The 14,685-nt window shown below is 45.1% G+C and overlaps 2 pseudogenes; both read left to right on the top strand.

Moving 5' to 3' along the window:
* The window catches only part of LOC132216071 (zinc finger protein 91-like), a 116,128-nt pseudogene that overhangs the window by 57,106 nt on the left and 44,337 nt on the right, over positions 1 to 14,685 (top strand).
* Positions 1 to 14,685, top strand: part of LOC132216089 (zinc finger protein 883-like) — a 48,082-nt pseudogene that overhangs the window by 13,671 nt on the left and 19,726 nt on the right.

Raw genomic sequence — 14,685 nt, 5'->3', positions numbered from 1 at the left:
TTCACACCGGAGAGAAGCCTTATCTATGTAGAGAATGTGGCAAAATCTTCTCTGGGTCAGCAAACCTTACCAGCCACCAGAGAATTCATACTGGAGAGAAGCCGTGTAAATGTAATGAATGTGGGAAAGCCTTTAGCCAGTTCTCATTCCTTTCTTGTCATCAGAGAGTTCACACTGGAGAGAAGCCTTATGAATGTAGAGAATGCAGCAAATCCTTTGGCAGCTCCTCAAAGCATCTTACAAAGCATCAGAGAGTTCATTCTGGAGAGAAGCCTTATAAATGTAGAGAATGAAACAAAGCCATTTATCAGTGTTCCTGTGTTACCGTACAACAGAGAGTTCATAATTGAGAGAAGTCTTACAGATGTGAGGAGTGTGGTAAGTCCTTGACCAGCTGTGAGAACTTACTGAATATCACAATTCATACTGGAGAGAAGCCTTATGAATGTGAAAAATGTGAAAAGCCTTTAAAAGCCAATGTATCAATGTACTTGATCAACCTCAGAACAAAAAGAGACCTTACAGATGTAGAGAATGGGCTAGAGCATTTACCCATAGCTTAATATTTACATCAGAGATTTTATAGTGGAGGGAACCTTATATTGTAAAAAATGTGAGAAAGCCATTAGCCTTCGGTCAAATTTACTGAACATTTTAGGAATCATTCTGAAGAGAAACAGCAGTACTATAAAGTTTTCATCCAAAGATTTAACCATGGTTGAATCGTCATTGAAAATGATAACATTGAGCCTTAAAAATTATGAGGCATATGTCAAAGTGTATATCCTTATTTGTATCTCATACAACATCTGGTAATTATTATTGGATCAAAGTCCAGCAGATATAAAGAATGTGACAAAGCTTACTTAGTATGCAAACCTTACAGGACATCAGAATTCATACTGGGGAGAAACAATACAAATTTAAACAGTGTCCTACAGACTTTAATCAGCATCTGTAGCTTATTCCTCACGTTGGAATTCATTCTAGAGGGAACCTTAAATGTGAAGAACGTGGGAGATCATATAGTTAGACCTACAGCGCCAGTCAATACCAGGGATTGTAATTGGATAGAAGTTCAATATTTATGATACAGGAGGAAGAACTTTTAAAATATATATGTAGTTTACAAAAATCCAAGGAATTTATGCCTTAAAATGACTTTAAGATGTAAAAACTTTATCCAACTATGTAATTGCTTATGAATTTTAATGTGTCACTGAATTCACACTAGATAGGTAGCCAAAATGCCTTTCAGTATTGCTCTACATCAGAATGTTTACTACAGTATACTCCAAACATTAAATGTAGTTAGGTAATGTTTTGTATACTTGAATATATCAAAAGAATTAATGTTTCCATATGTACAATTACTTAGAGTGTTATCTCATTTAAATTGAAAACATATGAAGTATTTTCAATATAAATTTGATCCTACTCCCATATCACTTGATGTTGCTATATTTTATTCCTGGTTTGTGTGTGAAATCATGGAGTAGGTTGTTTCTGCCTTAAAGATTTGTGAGCTGGCCCTGGCTGGTTTGGCTCAGTGGATAGAGCGTTGGCCTGCAGACTGAAGGGTCCCTGGTTTGATTCCAGTCAGGGGCACATGCCTGGGTGTGAGCTTGATCCTCGGTAGGGGGGCTGCAGGAGGCAGCCAATCAGTGATTCTCTCATCAATGTTTTTATCTCCTTTCCTCTTTGAAATCAATAAAGATATTTTTTTAAAAAGATCTGTAAGCTGTTGTATGTTATATGGACTTCACTTATGTACACTTTATTATGGTATATTGGATACATTGTAAGGCACACATTTTTTGATCTATTAGGGAATTATATTATTGATTGAATCTTTTAAAATAGTTCTGATGTTTTTAAATGATATTATCAAAGTTAATTCCCTTCCTGTGCCATCCTGTTGGGATGAAATCTTTATCAGGGAATTTCAATTTGTGGTTGTGACGTTGAGGTGAAGGGAAGTACAGTAAGGGCTGTGCTGTTTGTCTAATAGGTTTTCCATAACTAACAGATATATTACAGTACCAGTGATGTGGTTGTACCAGTGATGTAGTACTAATAATGTAGCCAGGATTCAGAATTGGCATGAACGTTGCATGTGGAGAGAAGACACCTTTCCCAGGCTGCACTGCTAACTGATCTCAAAAACATTAATTCTATTTCTTTCATGTCATATTTCATGTTCATTTATGTCTTTTTCACTTTATCTTCTATGCTGCCATTTATTTTGCAGTGATAAAATCACAGCATGTAAAGCTCTTCCTGTCCCACATCAGCCCCTCATTCCCATGTAACTCAGTAGTTTGCAATTTTACTAATGTAATGACTGACGTCAGACTTTGGCAAATATTTAGCTCTATATTCATGAAGTAGGTAGACTACTACTCATGTTTTTTGCTAACACCTATTTATATCCTATATATCCTATATAATAAAGTGGTAATATGCAAATTGATCCTCACGCCCTCACACAAGATGGCTGCCCCCATGTGGTCAAAGATGGCTGGCAGGTGAGGCTAGTTGTGGACAATCAGGCGAGCAGGGGAGAGCAGTTGCGGTCCACCAGGCCAGCAGGGGAGGGCAGTTAGGCAGGCGAGTGGCTAAGGTTTTTGGCCCTTTTTATATTGGTTCTTTTGTCCATGTTGACTTTGTAGTCTTTTTTGTGTGTTTTCAACAATTGTCCTGTACATGTTGACTTTTTTAATATACTAGAGGCCCCACCTCATGACACTTCATATGCTCTGGGGATGCTGCTGGTGCCCCACCCTGCAACACCTCTCACGCTCCGTGGATGCTGCCGGTGCCCTGCAGTGCACCAGGGACACTGCCAGCACACTGTGATTCTCTGTAGATGCTGCCTGCGCCCCGGGCTGTCCAGGTGGCGCCTCCTGCTTATCGGTTGTTATGGCATGAGGGATTGACGACCATTGACATAATAGCCTTTTATTTTTAAGATATATAGTAGAGCAGTGATGGCAAAACATTTGAGCTCAGCATGTCAGCATTTTGAAAAAACCTAACTTAACTCTGGTGCCATGTTACATATAGAAATTTTTTGATATTTGCCACCATATAAAAAAAAGATTTATATTTTTGATATATATTTTATATATTTAAATGCCATTTAACAAAGAAAAATCAACCAAAAAATGAGTTTGCCTGTCACCTCTGACCCGCGTGTCATAGGTTTGCCATCATTGTTCTAGAGACACAGTGCATAAGTTCATGCACAGGTGGGTTCCCTCTGGGTGGCCCGCACAGATCAGGCCGAAACCCACAGTCCAACACAGCCTGCAGCTCATACCTGCCCCTCCTGCTCATCCCAGCCCCACTGTTACAGCTGTGGGCTCACGCCAAATCAGTCCCTATTGGGAGAGGCTCGTCCTGCCACAGCAGCACTTGCCAGCCATAAGCCCTATGTCTTGCACCCTCCCAAGGGATCAGGCTGAAACCGGCTCTGCAACATCTCCCAATGGTCCTGGGTTGCAAGAGGGCGCAGGCCTAGTTGAGGGACCCCACTGCTGCAATCGGGCCGGGGAATGACTGCGGGAGGGCGCCAGGGCATGTCCAGCCCATCTCACTCAGTCCCAATTGACCTGACCCCAGCAGCAAGCTAACCTACCAGTTGGAGCATCTGCCCCCTTGTAGTCAGTGCACTTCATAGTGACTTGTTGACTGCCCGCTGGTGGTTAGTGCATGTCATAGCGAGCGGTCGAGCAGCCTTAGCATATCATTAGCATATTACACTTTGGTTGTTTGGTTCTGCCCTTTGAGCTATTTGCATATCCCACTTTTATTATAAAGGATTTATTTATGTCAGAGAGAGAGGGAGAGGGCGAGGGAGATAGAAACATCAATGATCTGAGACAATCATTGATCGGCTGCCTCCTGCACACCCCGTACTTGGGATCGAGCCTGCAACTTGGTATTGTACCCTCACAAGGTATCGAACGGTGACTTTCTAGTTCATAGATGGACGATCACCTACAGAATGTGGCAAAGTGTTTAGACAGTCCTGAACACTTACTTTGCACCAGAGTGTTCATAGTGGAGAGAAGCTGTATAAATGTAGAGAATGTGGCAAAGGATTTAGTTCAGGCCGAAACCGGTTTGGCTCAGTGGATAGAACGTCGGCCTGTGGACTGAAAGGTCCCAGGTTCGATTCCAGTCAAGGGCATGTACCTGGGTTGTGGGCACATCCCCAGTAGGAGATGTGCAGGAGGCGGCTGATCGATGTTTCTCATCGATGTTTCTGACTATCCCTCTCCCTTCCTCTCTGTAAAAAATCAGTCTTTTAATTGTCATCAGAGTGTTCATACTGGGGAGAAGCCTTATAAATGTAGAGAATGTGGCAAAGGATACAGTACTGCAAAATCTCTTAATTACCATCAGAGATTTCATACCGGGAAGAAGTCTTATAACTGTAATGAATGTGGCAAAGTGTTTAGGCATTCCTCAAGCTTGTCTAAGCATCAGGGATTTCATACTGGAGAGAAGCCTTATAAATGTAATGAATGTGGCAAAGCCTATGTCTGTTCCTCATCCCTTCATCATCATCATAGTGTTCATATTGGAGAGAAACCTTATGTGTGTAAGAAATGTGGCAAAGCCTTCAGGGTCTCCTCTCCCTTAACACAGCATCAAAGAGTTCATAGTGGTGAGAAGCCTTATATGTGTAATGAATGCGGCAAAGCCTTCAGTGAGTCCTCTAAATTTACACGCCATCGAAGAGTTCATACTGGTCAGAAGCCTTACAAATGCCAACAATGTGGCAAGGCCTTTAGCCGGTCCTCACACCTTACTAATCATCAGAGAGTTCATGCTAGAGAGTAACCTTACAAATGTAGATAATGTAGCAAAGTCTTCAGTGCATTATCAACCCTAAGTTATCATCAGAGGTCATATTGGAGAAAAGTCCTATGAATCAAGACAATGTGGCAAAGGCATTCCTTAGGCCTTCCTGACCATCAAATAACCCATACTGGAGAGAATTTTCATGAATGTGGAGCCTCTGGCCATGCCTTTCGCCAGTCCTCACACTTTACTAAGCATCAGAGAACTTACGCTAGAGAGAAGCCTTATAAAGGAAGAGAATGTGGCAAAGCCTACAGGCATTCCTCAGCCCTTATTTACCATCACAGAGTTCATACTGGAGAAAAGCCTTATTTGTGTGGAAAATGTGGCAAGTCCTTTGGCAACACCTCAAACCTCTCAGCACATCAGAGAGTCCATAGTGGAGAGAAGTATTAAAGATGTGAGGAGTGTCATAAATCCTTTACCAGCAGGTAGTACTTACTGAGCTTACAGAATTCTAAATGGGAAGAAGCCTTCTGAATGTGAAAAATGTAGAAAACCCATTAAAATGCACACTTTTATTTCTATACATGAGGCACTTCATACTGAAGAGAGAACTTGCAAATGTAGAGCTTTCAAGAGCTTGTACCTACATCTCAAAATGTAGTGAATAACAGAGATGTGTATAGTGGAGGAAATCTTTACACTGCAGAAAATGTGAGAAATTACTGGCTAGCATTCCTGGGTGGTTTACCTTTGATGTATGAACCACATTGTCAGTGCAATTCCCTGACTGGCATAAGCCCTGGTTGGAGACCCAATCTTCATTTTGGGGTATGCAGGAGCTAGCTGATCCATGATTCCCTTTGATCATTGAAATTTCTATCGCTCCTTCTCTTTTCCTCTCTGAAATCAATAAAAATATTTTTTGGAAAAAGAAAATGTGATGAAACCTTTAGTCAGTGTTTATTCCGTTCTGTACATCAGAAAGTTTATACCAGAGAGAAACCTTGCAAATGTGATCTGTGAGATTAATCCTTGTCAATGAAGTCTTATTTAACCACAGAGAAGTCATTTTGAAGGAAAGCCTTAAAAATACGTAGAATGAGGCAGAACTTTTAATTATCCTTGTTGTCTTGTTGAACATAAGAGTATTCATACTGGAGAGAACAGTTGTAAATGTACTGTGTGTGACTTGGATAAGCAGTGGGGGTGCCCGCACTGTTTGCTCGTTGGTAGAGCGTGGACCCATGAACCCGGAAGTCAGCATTCATTTTCTGATCAAAGCTCATGCCCTGTTTGTGGGCTAGATACCCAGTAGAGTTCACTCAAACGCAGCTGATCAATAATTCTTCATGATCATTGCTGTTTCTATCCCTCTCCCTCTCCTTCTCCCTCTCCCTTCTTCTCAAATCCAAAACCAGTGTGGTTGTAGAACGAGGCAGGAGATGTTTCTTACCCAGGATGCATAATTGCCATAAACTTTACATTGGAGAGAGGGCACCTGTTTCTGAGGTGTACTACTTAACTGAACTCAAAAAAATAAGTATTTTTTTCATTTCCTATTTCATATTTTTCTCTGTGTTAATTTCCCCCCTCATTTTTCTGCTCAGCTGATACTCTTTTCTGCTGTGCTATAATAATGGCATCTAAACCTCTTCCTCTCCCACAGCCCTTCTGGCCCCTGTAGCTTCTGTTCTGTAGTTTGGAATTTTACTAATGCAATCACTGATATCAGAATTTGGCAAAATTTTGCTTTATATCCATGAAGTAGGTAGACCACTATTCATGTTTTCATGCTGAATCGTATAGTTTTGAATATGGATATTTTTGGGCTATAATAAATTGGCTTCTGTGTCCTTTATAACTGGAATGATGTTTCTTGTCTTGATTTTTATTTGTATGCTTAAGAATTTCACAGTGTTACCTCATTAACTTCTTTCTTAGGATGGACTCAACCCGTTTTAGACAGATTATATTCTCAGTGACTTGAATGTAACTGGATGTTGGTCATTTTTTTCTAGAGGAACCCCACAGACCATGGCAGATTTGCAGTTAAAATTTTTTATTATTTTGCATCAGAAGTTATTTTGTCTATTCACAGAATGACCACCGGCATGTTCATAGGCCTGAGCTGTCCCTGGACTGTTTCCCAAGCTGTCACTGTAAGTTCCATGGATAGCATGATAGCAGACATTAAAATGAAAGCCCCACATTTACTGTCCATTGTCTTGTGCTGAATTTGTACAAGGTGGTAAATATCAGTTCCTATGCATGTGCCACCCAAAAGGACTGACAAAATCATTACAGAAACAAGATGGTCAATATTCTTCTACTTTACTTTCTGACATACACATGGAGCATTCGTATGTATATGTATGTGCTGATATTTTGTGGACTGGCTCATCTGGAGCAGGGGCTTTATGAATTTGTTCTGTACAAGGTCATACTATGAGATCCTGATCATTCAAAGAATATAATCCCATCTAGACAATAGTTCCATTTTCTGGTATTGTAGTGAGGAATATTGAGGAGGTGTATTTATGGGAAATATACTTAAGATCTTTTTTCCCACCCAATGGTCATTATGAAAATAGATGAGGCAGACATTGTTTCTAGGTTTAGAGGACCTTCTGTTTACATTTTGTCCAGATTGCATTTTCTTCTGATTTGGGATAAAAAGCTCTAAAACCAGAGGTTTCAACATTTTTTATCTCATGGCACACACAGAGTAATTACTGAAATTCTGAGATTATATATTTGCCAATCTTCCAAAAAAAAGTCTGATTTGGATCCATGCACACCACACAGCTATTACTGTGCTGGCCTTTGTCACATTTTATTCGACAATCAATGAATAATGTAGTCCATGCTATTGACTAAACAGCCAGGTGTTGCTTGACCTAAAAAAGTTTGCAATGCACCGGTGTGCCTGTGTGACACTCCGGTTGATAATCTCTGCTATAAACATATCCAACCCGTCTTGTCTCATCACTCATTTAAGACCACTTTTTCCGTATTGACTCTTTTGTCTGCTAGATGTATCCACTGATATCTATGGGAAGCTAAAGTCCGCTGCTATGACGGTATTTATGTGTGGTGTGTTTTCTGGCTTCGGAAGGCAATACTAACGGGTGATATTTTATTGGCCTAAAGCAATTAAATACTTATATAGGTTAAACATAATCCTCTAGCCTGACTATTCTAAATTACAAATTTCTAAATAGGTTCAACCTTTAGATAAAGACTTCTCTAACACCTAAATGAATACCTATATTCATGAAAATACTGGGAAATAAAATTTTTAAAATAGTGATGGGACTAAATACTGATAATAGTTATCATTTTTATAACTTTTAAATATTGTTGATTTAAAAATTGTCTTGTTTACCAAATATTAGGAAAAGTTACAGGAGAGAGCCTGGGTTCGGAGGGAGGGAGTCGACGACGCGCGTTCGGCTGCGGTCAGTGTGTCAGCCGGCGGCATGCGGTGTGGGCACCATGCCCGGCGGCCGGCTTTGCGATCTCTACCTCGAGGTTTGAGCGCTTTTGACCGTTCATGCTCGCTTTGTCCCTCACGTTCTCCCCGGGGGATGTGACACACCGTGAGCCCGAGTTGGAGAGGTTGAACCCGGGGAATCCTGTGGGAACGCCCCGGCGCCGGCGTCACCGCGCAGTTATGTGACCCGCTCCCAGTCAGGTGCCTCCGATGTGACGCCTGCGCTCGCGAGGGGCTGCAGCTGAGAATAGTCAGCCGGGTGGTTGGTATTTTTGCTCCGAGGAAGTCAACGGTTGTCACCGTTTCACGCAGTTGCAGCCGTTTCCCGCAGTTGGAACCGTTTTCACCCACTTGCAACAGCTCGCGGTGGAAATGGAAGCGGGCAGGAGCGTTGGGAATTGAACAGCGTCAGGTTAATGTTGAAGGCTTGATCTCATCATCGTTTGGGGATAATATTATAATCATACCTATTTTATAATGAAAAAAAAAAAGAAAAAAGAAAAGTAACAGCAGACATTCTACATTAATATCAATGTCCCATTAACTAGATTATAGGGACTAGTAAAAATATTCATTTAAAATGCATTCTTAGAACAAAAAGATTTCAAAGACCACAACTTACAACTAAAAAAGTTTATCCCTTGAAAAAAAATTAAAATGTGTTTCCCAAACTATTGGGTGGAATCTTATTTCATCAGGTGCCTAACCATGAATGGATATCTAGGTCTGTCTCTGACACCCCCATCCACCTGCTTCCCTAACTCAAGCTGCCTCTCCCTTCACATGGGGAGACAGGGAGGGGCTGAGAGAGCAGGCTGCCCTCCCCCTCCCCCCTCCTCACTGAGGGTTTAAGGATCCAGGCAAATCGCAGGTAAAAAGTTTCTGGTTTCAAACCCAATCTGCCTGCCTTTTGAATTCCCTGTAACTTCACTGTAAGAATGTGCTCCAGGCTTGTGAAGATCCTGGGAAAGAGCCCTCCCTGGGACACCTGCAGCTGAAGGGCAGACCAGCCAGTAGCTCTAAGCACAGCCTCTGGGAGCTGGGAAACTTCTGTGTGAATTCCAGGTTCCTCCTCCCTCTTTATGCTTTTGCCACAGCTGCCAGTTACTCGCTAGCACTCTAATAAAGGAGCAGCCCCTCTATCTGGGGTGCCCTGTGCCATCAGAGGGCACCTGGCCCTTTCCTCACTTTAAAGGAGTAAAATAAACGCCCTCCCTCTGCTCCTGTCTCTTCTCTCCCTTGTGAATCCTTTCGCAGCCGCGTCCCCAGCCAAAACACTGACAGTGACGTGGGAAACTCCCCCAGGAAGGGCTGTCCCTGTGGGAGGAGGTGCGGGGACCCGGGGCCGCCCCCTCGCTCCTGCCCCGCCCTCCCCCCTCTGTCCCTGCACAGGCCTGGCCGCCGGGCTCGGCCCCGCCCCCATCGCGGAGCCGCTCAGCTCAGGCTCTGGCCCCGCCCACCCCGCAGGGAGGCGCATGCGCAGTTCCTTGCAGACGGAAGCGGCTGTGGAGGGGAAGGTGGCGGTTCCCCCTGAGGAAGGTGTTTGTGCTTTAAAGGCGACCCTCCCCGTCCCCCTCCCGGCAGGAGGTCCTTGTTGGGGTCCCCGCCCCGGAGCCTCTCTCAGGGGTGAGTCCGCGTCCCGGGAGGCTGCGCGGTGCGGGCGCCACGTGCCTTTGGGAGGAAACTGAGGCCCGGCCCGGGGTCTCTCCGCCTGTGGCTGTGGCCACCGCCTGCCGCGCGGTTTTCCCGCTGAAAACCGTTCCCGGGGCCGCCGGTCCTCCCCGCGGGGCTGAGAGTCTGGGTCAGGGGGTTCCCGCCCTTTGCGCCCCTCCCCCCGCCCGGCGCTTTCCGCCCAAAGAGCCCGGATGGCTCCCGGCCTGGGGGTCCCACCCCCCTCCTAGGCCCACCCCCATTTAATAAGGGGTCTGCCTGCCCGGGGAGCACAGTGGCCATGGGGGGGCTCAGGAGGGAGGACGCGGTGTCCCTTGAAGAGGTGACCTGCCCGCAGGGAGGGGCTTTGTGGGCGCGGTGACTGCGGGGGGCGGGCACCCAGGCTGGGGGGTCAGGAGAGGGAGTGAGAGACAGACACTTGGGTGGGAGGAAGGGCAGCGAGGGGTCCACAGAGGGGGGCCCATAAGGGGTGTGGGGGGGACTGGACGGCGACGGTAGGAGTGAGGGGGTCACTCGGGAAAGTGGCCTGAGGAGGAAGGAAGTGGAGACACAGGGAGGAGGGGGAGCCCAGAGAGAGGAAGGGGGGCTGAGAGGGAGCGGGTCCTGGGGAGCAGAAGTGGGGGCCGCACAGGAGGAGGCACCTGAGACAGAGACACTGGTTCAGAGGAGAAGAGTTGGGGAGCGAGTGCAGGGACAGAAAGGGGGGCTCAGGGATGAGGGAGCAGAGGGAGCAGCCCTGAGTCAGCAGCTGTGGGAGCGGACAGACGGGAACAGGCAGCAGAGGGGCCACGGGCGTGGGGAGGGGAAGACGCAGACGTGTGTGGAGATGGAGCCTCAGAGACCGGGAGAAAGAGCCCCTGAAGGGAAGTAGGTTTCAGGAGTTTCATGGTCCAGGTGTAGGACAGACAGAGAGAAAAGGGAGAGAGGAGGGGGGAGGGGGACACAGGAAAGGACCACAGTGGAGAGAAAGGGAGCAGGAGACAGAGACAGATCCACAGACAGAAATACATGTAGTGGGAGGAGGGAACCCTGATCTGGGTGAGAGGTGAGGTGATGGGGTGTGGATGGTTAAGTTGTGATATATCTGTGGCTTTGTGTGTGTGTGTATTTCTATTGATTTCTGGTAGGCAAGGAGAGGGAGAGAGAAACATCAATGACTAGAGACAATCACTGATCAGCTGCCTCCTATTCGCCCTTCACTGGGGACCAAACCTTCAACCTGGCCATACACCCTGACTAGGAATCTAACCATGACCTTCTGGTTCACAGGTCCAAGCTCAACCACTGAGTCTTCCTGCCTAGGTTTTTTCCCGTCCCCGCATGCTTCCTTCCTCCCGAGAATTGTCAGTCCACTCCCTTTCTTTGCCTCTGATTCTATTCTATTCATTAGTTTATTCTGTTCGTCAGATTTTTTATTCACTTGATTTTTAGATCACTTGCTGATAGATATGTATTTGTTGTCACTTTCTTGTTCATAATTTTTATCTTTACCATTTTGTTCTTCCTCTTCTTAAAGAATACCCTTCAGCATTTCATATTATACTGGTTTGGCTGGTGATGAACTTCTTTAGCTTTTCCTTATCTGTGAAGCTCTTTATCTGACCTTTAATTCTGAATGATAGCTTTGCTGGGTAGATTAATCTTGGCAGTATGTTTTTGCTATTCATCACTTTGAATATTTCTTGCCACTCCCTTGTGGCCTGCAGAGTTTCCTGTTGAGAAATCAGCTGACAGTCATATGGGAACTCCCTTGTAGGTAACTTTTTTTTCTCTTACTGCTTTTAAGATTCTCTCTTTGTCTTTTGCCCTTGGCATTTTAAAATATATTTTATTGATTTTTTACAGAGAGGAAGGGAGAGGGAGAGATAGAAACATCAATGAGAGAGAAGCATCGATCAGCTGCCTTCTGCACACCCCCTACTGGGGATGTGCCCACAACCAAGGTACATGCCCTTGACCGGAATTGAACCCAGGACCCTTGAGTCTACAGGTCGACGCTCTATCCACTGAGCCAAACTGGTTAGGGCTGCCCTTGGCACTTTAATTATGATGTGCGGTCTTCTTTGGATTCCTTTTTTTTGGGGTTGTCTGCGCTTCCTGGATTTATAAGTCTATTCCTTTCACCAGGTAAGGGAAGTTTTCTGTCATTATTTCTTCAAATAGGTTTTCAATATCTTCCCCTCTCTCTAATGGCAACCCCATAATTCGGATGTTGGTACACTTGAAGCTGTCCCAGAGGCTCCTTACACCATCTTCATATTTTTGTATTCTTTTTTCCTTTTTTTCTGGTTGGATATTTTTTGCTTCTTCGTATTCCAAATCTTTGACTTGATCCTTGGGATCCTCTTGTCTGCTGTGGGATCTCTGTATATTATTCTTTTTTTTTTTAAATATATTTTATTGATTTTCCAGAGAGGAAGGGAGAGAGATAGAGAGTCAGAAACATCGATGAGAGAGAAACATCGATCAGCTGCCTCCTGCACATCCCCCACTGGGGACGTGCCCGCATCCCAGGTACATGCCCTTGACCGGAATCGAACCTGGGACCTTTCAGTCCAAAGGCTGACGCTCTATCCACTGAGCCAAACCGGTTTTGGCTTTATATTATTCTTTATTTCAGTCAGTGTATGCTTAATTTCCAATTGTTGCTTTTTCATATCCTTGAGTGTCTCACTATATTTCTCGGAGGTTTCTAGAAGATTCTTGAGTAACCTTATAACTGTGGTTTTGAACTCTGTATCCAGCAGTTTGCTTTCCTCCATTTCCTTCATTTGTGAACTGTTTCTTTGTCTCCGCATTTTGGCTTTGTGTGCTAGGTGTCCTATAGGGCCCAGTGGCTCAGCCTCCCCAATTACCTGAGGTGGACACTCTTGTTGCACCCTTTTGTAGGTTGTATGCACAGTCTTGTTGTAGTTAATCCTTGATTGTTGTTGGTATCACTGGGAAGAATTGACCTCCAGGCCAAGTGGCTGTGAGGACCAGCTGTGCCTTCAATGGGAGAACTGCTGTGCTGGAAACCCCCTTATGGGGCAGGACTTGCTTCATTGGGGCTCACTGAGTCTGAACCCTGAGTGTGTCTCTTAAGGATCTGAGGAGTTGTTATCTAGATGGTCTCCCTCTTACCACTGGGTACAATGGCTCTTGGATCTCCAGGGAGGTGCAAAGTCAGCCACTGCCTGAGGCCACCAAGCAGGAGCTACAAAGAGATCTGCAGATTCCTCCTCTTTGTTTAGGGTTGGAGGTGCCCAGATGAGGCGCAGCTGTGAAGCCATGCAGGCTGCTGACATGCTTTAGGCCTTCTTTTGGAAGGTCTGGGGTTCCCTGACCCAGCTGCAGTTTGACAGGTTTTTAGGCGGAGAAAGGCCAGGCCATTCCTATGCAAAAGCCTCTGCACACAGCTTGGGTGGGGTTGCAAATTGGGTGGTGTGTGGTCTCAGGGAATCACGGGGCAGAGCAAACCACAATGGCTGCCAGTCAGGTCTGCCCTGGAGTGGTCCCTGGGTCTCTGTGTCCCATGGCTCTGTGCAGGAACAATGATCCCTGCAAGCACCTCTGAGAGAAAGCCGCCCTCACGTTCTGGCTCGATACCAGACAGTCCAGTTTCTCTCCATATGAGTCTGGGACCCCAGATTCTCTCACGGACCTGGAGTTCAGAGCAGCTGGGAGCTTGTATCTCCCTCCCGATCGAAAAAGACAACAGCATACCCAGCTGCCAGCCCCTTTTGCGCATGCCTCTGTACCTCCACACTTCCACACCTCTGCACCTCCTACTGGACTCAGTGCGCTTTTCTCTTTCCTTCTAGTTGTAGAATTTCCACTCGGCCAGCCTTCCCGTGGTTCTGGATGATACTCGTTTTGTCTTGTAGTTGTAGTTGTAATGTGGTTGTGTGTGGCAGCAAGTTCAGGTGTTTACCTATGCTGCCATCTTGGTTGTCTCTATGTTTTTCTTTTCTTTTTCTAAGTTTTTATTTATTGAATTTAATAGCTGGGTTGTTTTTGTTATACTGATTTGAACGAGACTTATATATCTTCAGTTTATAAGGCTTGGGGATTTTATAATAATTTGCTTCCAATTTCAAACCTTATTCACTCAGAGGGTAGAAACTTGTCTGTTGGTCATGGGTCCCTTGTCATTTCCTGGGTTAGAAACGAGGAGGTGACCGACTTCTATCACTACCTGATGCTTTTTTTAAGGAATATTAGAAGCCTCACCTTTGTTACTGTGGTGTTTTGTGTGTGTGTGTGTGTGTGTGTGTGTGCGCGCGTGCGCGTGCGCACATGCACATGCGTGCACAGGTGTGCATTTATTCCATGGATTTATTTTTTCTATGTCTGTTACTTAATTTATTTTTTTAAACATCTTGAGATAAATCCTCTGGGTCTTCTCAGATTCCCTGAGGAGCTTTAAGAAATACCCTCAGGTGTGCTTTCTTCCATAGAGTTGAACAGCTGCTCTGGGTGGGGCATCATTGGTTACTGAGAGTCTCCAGGTTATTGGAAGGTGAGGACAGAGATAGCAAGAGGGTTGCAGGATGCCTTTGTGGGTGTGGGGATCAGGCTTTGTTCAGGGGAGTAAGGGGGTGCTCTCTTTGGTTTGGGGCGTCAGTAGCTCACCTCATTTTCGTAGGATTTCATGGAAGTCTTTGGGAGAAGAGACACATGAAGACACACTCAAAAACTCACAGTGTGGTCTCCATGTAGGA

The sequence above is a fragment of the Myotis daubentonii genome, chromosome 15, assembly GCF_963259705.1.
Source record: "Myotis daubentonii chromosome 15, mMyoDau2.1, whole genome shotgun sequence".
Classification (NCBI taxonomy): Eukaryota; Metazoa; Chordata; class Mammalia; order Chiroptera; family Vespertilionidae; genus Myotis; species Myotis daubentonii.
The sequence above is the reverse complement of the archived record's forward strand: the minus strand, read 5'-3'. Positions and strand labels throughout refer to the sequence as shown.